We start from the raw sequence: 6,349 nt of genomic DNA, 5'->3' as shown, positions 1-6,349 counted from the left end.
GGGTGATGGCCACACTCCTCCGTCCTTCCTGAAGCAAAGAACATCTGTTGGCTGCCAACAGACTCTAAGATGGCCATCAAGCCTTTAGGCCAGGAAGGCCTGAGATGGGTCTCAGGGAAGGCTGAAAGGATTTCTTAAGGGGTTATGCAGAGGTGCGAGCAGGGATGCCTGGATGTAGGTGTGCAGGGACCCTGGACAGTGTTATGAGAAGTGGGGTGGAAGGATAAAGAAGAGGTAAATGCTTCCATCACCAAATTGAATTTGGTAAGTCAACCTTTCCCCATTAAGTCTCCATTAGCAACCAAGCATCCCCTGGAATCAAATGCAGTCATCACTCAGGCAACAACAGATGAAACACAGATGAATAACGCTAGGGAATACTTTGTAAACCGATGCAGTCCTAGGACACTTTATAGTACAAAGCAATATAAATAGATATTGGGCTATTTCAAACCTCTTATTTACAGTTTTACAAATGAAACTGTATTCATTGTAAATGCTATGTTTTAAAGAACACAGTACTGATTAGTAAAATGAGTTCTCTCGAAGGCATTACTTTTTTTGTAAGAATTAATACACAGTACATGAAAGATTCAAGTTAATTGTTTATAATTTAATACAGAGAAACCCAGTTGAACCTGGAATGGCATCTGTTAAAGTGCAGAAAACAGGAATACTTAGAAACAAAGTAAGAATTAAAGCTTTACCAAGTCAGAATGTTAAGCTTCTTTCACATTTTTATCATTTTTGCCACAGGCCTGTAGTCAGGATGAATTTTTCCCAGACAAGACCTAAAACTTGAGTAGCCATCAGCTGCTTCAAGACCTTGGTTGCAGTGGAACTGCTTTCAGCCATCCACCAGACCTTCAGGCCTTACAATCTTATAAGTAAGTAAATATTTAGGATAAGCCAGTTCTCCTCTGCAAATAACATTTTCAGCTGATAATAGGCCATGTACTCTGGGCCAGATAGTGACTGTGTGATGGCTGGGAAGAGAATGCACCATTTTCATTGCACTGAACCACAGGAAAGACTTTCCTAAGGTCACTCAGCAATAGAGCAGCTGTCTGTGGCAATTGTAACATGATATGACTTTGTGAATTGGACATCCAGTGCCACCTCCAATTCCATACACAGACTGATTGCTTTTGGAAGGGTTTTCAGCAAAATAAATTCCAGCTCCAAACATGCCCCTATGTACACATACCTTTCATAGAAGCCCTTATGGAAAATTGCATTCACAAAAGGACACCCATAAAAATAACATTCTGTCATTTGCATAGTTGTGGTTTTCTTCAGAAACTTCCTTTCTCTGTTGTGTATATCTTTCCCACAATTTCTTGGCACAAAACTTCTAAATCTTGAGAAGATTTTATCTGTTGAAGATGCCACCTGCATGACCTCCATCTCTGTGCTCTCGGACAGTACTTAGCACCTTCTCCTCCACAGACTGAAATTCTTTGTCATCAGGAGATAGATCTATGAGAACTGTACCACTACCAGAGTTCTTTAGAATTAAGTATGGATTAAGACTTTGTTGTCCAGAGATCAGTCTTTCAACTACTTTAATTAGCTTATGCTGATATCCATAAGCGTGGATTCCAATCTCTTTCAGCCCCTTGTGCCCTATCTCAACCAGCACATCCAAGGTGGTCTCTTCTCACTCAGATATATCCATTAAGTTCTCAAGTCCAAGATTCTTTATGAACTGAGTTATACTGAAATCTACTGCAGAGTCCTTTTCTTTCCAAACCGGCAACATCTTCAGTTGTACTTGAACTAACCACTGAAGACAGTTCAGAAAAACTCCCAGACAAGTGCTGAGACTGCTGACTGCAGAAAGGCTTAATGGACTGGATGGCACTGAAGCCAGAGCATCTGCATTGGATCTGGGGCTCCTCACACCATTGTATACTTGAGGTTTATAGCAAGAGGGTAGTGTAGAGGTGGGTATGGCTGCTGTCAAGATAGCTCTGACATCATCTGATGAAACTAAATCTAAAGGTGTTTGTCCTTCTTGATTTTAAGAGTAGGATCAGCTCCATGGACCAACAATAAAGCACAAAACTTTTGGGCTGCTTCATGTAGTCGTGTCAAAACCCATTTGTCCATGGCATTAACACACAAACACACAATGTACTTTATCAGTAAAGCTTCTACATCTACATGCCCATACAATGCTGCATTATGTAAAGGAATGAGTCCTCCTTTGTCGTAGGCATTCACCTCATCTCCCACCAACCAAGGACAATGCATGCAGCAAACTTGGATTCTGTATACATATATAGCCATAATGAGACACTTCATTAAAGATATTGTTCTAAAATGCATGGAGAGGACTAGATGCACTGGTATCTTAGATATTAACAATGTGTAGATCAGTATCCTATACAGCATTTCATGTCACCATGTGTCAGTGGTTTCCACACCAATGAAGCCATAACCCAGGCCTTGGAATGTACCCTAGAGCTGTCACAAGAATAGAACACAATCATACCTGATGCCAGAGGTTATAGTCTCTGGATAATCTACTTAGTGTTTTGGTGGTAGATATCCTTGCCCTAAAAATTTCCACTGCATACATAAACTCAAGGCCTCAGAGATGTACACAACCAGGTGAGTTTACTCCCAAGCCCACATTTTCAGCAAAGTTTAAAACAATTTCATAGAAAGATATAGTTGATGAAGCATGTGTATTTTTTAATTACACTGGATGATGGATAACATCAAGTAACTGGTGAGTTTTTAAGCTACAGTGTCATTAACACCAGAAAATACTGATTGAATTTTGGGTCAGCCATGAACCTGGGGGCAAGATAATAGCAGTGGGTTATTCAGCACTATCCAAGTTAAGATAATGCTGTTGCACGCTAAGAGGAATTGGGCTCTGCTTCTGCATGCAGAGTCAATGGTTTCGTTTCTGAGATTCCTAGTCCCTCTGAAAACTAAGAATTGGATTTCTTGCCTCTTACTCTACCTATGGTTTCAGAGCTTCCTGATTTCCTGATGGTGTCTTTCACACTAGAGGTGTGTGCCAGTGGATTGGAAATGATAATTTTGCACAATGTTCAATCCCAAGTCCATTCCAATGACTAAAGCTGAGGGATACTTATGAGGCCAGATTTGCAGAAGATATTGTGTTCAGTATCTAAGCAGGGTGTTTACTCAATAGAGGGACCAGTGCATGGACATGGTATAAAGAATCTTGGGAAATATTATCCTGAGGCAGGAATGATTACTGATACAAATAGTAAATTTGGGGTACATCTTGAAATTGTTTAAATGGCAAAGTCTGCTTTCAACACAAAAATGTAAGAATCTATTTTATAACCAAAATCCACATGGATTTATTGTATTTTGAGTAGGTTTGCTAGAGCAAATTCAATAGTTATGCATGGTTCTAACACTTTTCTCCTAGTAGATAGAAACACAGTTTCCCATGTGGAGTGGAAGGAGACATTGCCCACATGATGATAATTACCAAGTATTTGGGATTATGGGTGGGAGGTAGCTTCATAGAAATTATTAAAAGTAGATGGCATGGGACTGGAGCAAGATATGTGATGTCTATCCCAGCATGGGAAGTAGTTGAGAGGATTAATATCTGCCCTGCCCCAGGTTAACTAAGATTATTTTAAAATATAACAGCTTTCTGTGTGTTGACTGATTAATAGCAGGTTAGAAAATACTGCTGCAATAATAATTACAGACCTAATAATAAACATTATTAGCCCATCTGGTAAATTACTTGCATAAAAGAAAAGTAAAATAAACTAAAAAATCAAAACAAAACTAACAAAACATAGTATAAGAGAATTAAACTCTGAAGAGTAATTTTGACATATCCTCTTTTTCTGTTAATTTTTTTGAATTATTTTTTTTTTTATTTATAATTTTGTTTTTATGAGACAGAGTCTTTTCTGATATCATGGCTGTCCTAGAACCCACTCTGTAGACCAGGCATAGATCCTCCTACCTGTCTCCTGAATGATGGGATTAAAGGTAGGCACCACCACCACCTAGCTTTTTAAACAAAACAACAACAACATCTTGGGCTGTAGCTTATCTAATTCATGATACTCATGCCACAGATACCAGTGTGCCTGGCACATTGCTCCCTGCTTTGCAACATGCAGTCTTCTCAACTGTGCAAGTTTCAAATAATAATATCATATGTATGGGTATTCTGCCTTCATGTACATCTGTGCCCCACATGCATGCAATGCGAGCAGAGGCCAGAAGAGGACATCAGATACCCTGGAGTGGAGTTACAGATCACTTTAGGCAAGAATTAGGATTCTGGTAATAAAACTCTTATCATCTGAAAGAGCACTCAGTTTTCTAACTACTCAGCCATTTCTCTTACCCTATTTCTTATCCTTTAAAAAGATCTCACTCTGTTGCTGGTGCAAATCTCATTCTCCTGAAAAATCGAATTACAAGTAAAAGCCACCAGGCCCAGTTCAACGTTTCAATGGAGTTCTTCCTTGGAAAAGAAGTTTTATCCCTGAAAAAGAAGACTGATGTTTGTCTGTTTACATATTTTGAACACTTAAAGGACTAGTTTTGTTAGGTCCATCTTGCACACTGTGTGATTTTTTGTATTTAGCTTGTACTTTAATGTTTTCTTCTTCATTTGCTCCTTGATTAATTGTCAACTACCTCATGGTTCCTCTCAGTATATAATATCACTTACAAGCTTAAATATTTAGGTTAGATTATATAAAATAATTAAGCACCCTGGCATGGTGAATCACACATCTAATCCCAGCACTTGAGACACTGATGAGTTCTAAGCCAGACTTAATTATAGGGCAAAATCCTATCCCCAAATCAAAACAAATAAAATTTTTAGAAAAGAAAGAAAAATATAAAATTTAGCGTTTTAAGCACTTACTCTTTAAGCTGTCTAATGGTGACTTAAAATATAACAATGTTTTAAAATTCAGAATTAACACAAATAAATATTAAGCAATTTTTTGAAATCATTTTAGGAAAAGAATGCAATTACTAAATATGGCTATTAATTTGAAAATCTAGAGAAAATAGACTAACTTATAGAAAGTACAACATTTCAAAACAAGAGGAAAAATGGAGCATTTATATAACTATTAGAGATTAAATAACGAACAACATTGACTTCCAAAAAACCAAGTACCAGAAAAGGTCTGTTTTTCTAGCACATCCTTCCATACATTCAAGAATCATAAATCTATTGAGAGAATAGCTCTTTTGTACAGCACTCACCTAGATTATGTGAGAATCTGATTTTATTCCTTGTAACACAGATACACAAACAGAAACATGCACACACACACACATACACACACCACAAAAAACACACACAGTGAGGTAGGGCAATAAATCAGATACAGATACATGGATCCAAATTATTACAAATCCTTCAAGTAAACAACACAGTTTATCACAGTGGAATTTTTTGATAACAAAGCAGAAAAGTAAAAGTTTGGTGTAGGGTACATGATTCTAATTTGAGCAATGTGGATGTTGAAGCATGAAAAGTGCTAAATTAAAATCCAGTCCAGCAACATACCAAGATTAAGGGCAAGGAATGCTAAATAACAATACCCTGTCTAAACAAATGAAAAGGAGTTAAATGATAAAGTAGAGGAAAGGCAGGGCAATGTTCACATGATCCAATGAAATATGAAAACAAAGAACAGAACCCAAGAATAGTTTAAGAAAAAAAGACTAATGGACTTATTCATATCTTCCTAGGACACAAAGCTGATCTTAAGTTAAAAGTGGAAATGTTACAGCTTTATCTAAGGACAGAAAATTTGAAAAAAAATATAAACACCCATTAATGGTTTAAACAAAACCACCCAAAATCTATCTAAGTAGGATTTCCAGGGCTGTTTGTTGACCTAATAAAAGCCACAGTGCATGAAGATATAACCAGAAAATTCCTTTGAACCACGAAGCCACATCTCCTCTTTAAGAAGCCTCTTAAAATAATTTAGAAACATTTCTCTCCTGACTGCTGAAGGTGAATTCCTTTACAGAACAACCTTTTCTCTGTATTCTAAGGTAGTCCCCAGCTGTGGACACAAGTCAGAGTCTAGTCAATACTGACACTCTATCCTGCTGTCCATAGAAATTGGTTGGTTCAGAGAGAAACACAAGAAACCACCTATGTCAATCTTCTGTCTAAAAAATACTCTTACCTACAAAATGCTGTCAATACCGAGTTTGACCAGCAGGTGGCATAGGGCTGCAAGAAGAAGGTAAAAAGAGCATCTACAAAGTTTATAGGTACAGAGCTAAGTCACCTGTAGCAAACCAAGACCTTGGGGAGAGGTCAGGAATGCTTTTGAGGAAATAAACT

At 37.6% G+C, this 6,349-nt stretch overlaps 1 pseudogene; it reads right to left on the bottom strand.

The window, feature by feature from the left end:
• Nucleotides 1-847: 847 nt before the first annotated feature.
• LOC127186190 (poly [ADP-ribose] polymerase tankyrase-2-like) lies at nt 848-2,256 on the bottom strand (annotated as a pseudogene).
• Nucleotides 2,257-6,349: the final 4,093 nt, after the last annotated feature.

This window comes from Acomys russatus, unplaced genomic scaffold, assembly GCF_903995435.1.
Source record: "Acomys russatus unplaced genomic scaffold, mAcoRus1.1, whole genome shotgun sequence".
NCBI lineage: Eukaryota > Metazoa > Chordata > Mammalia > Rodentia > Muridae > Acomys > Acomys russatus.
This window is presented reverse-complemented; position numbering and strand designations above follow the sequence as displayed.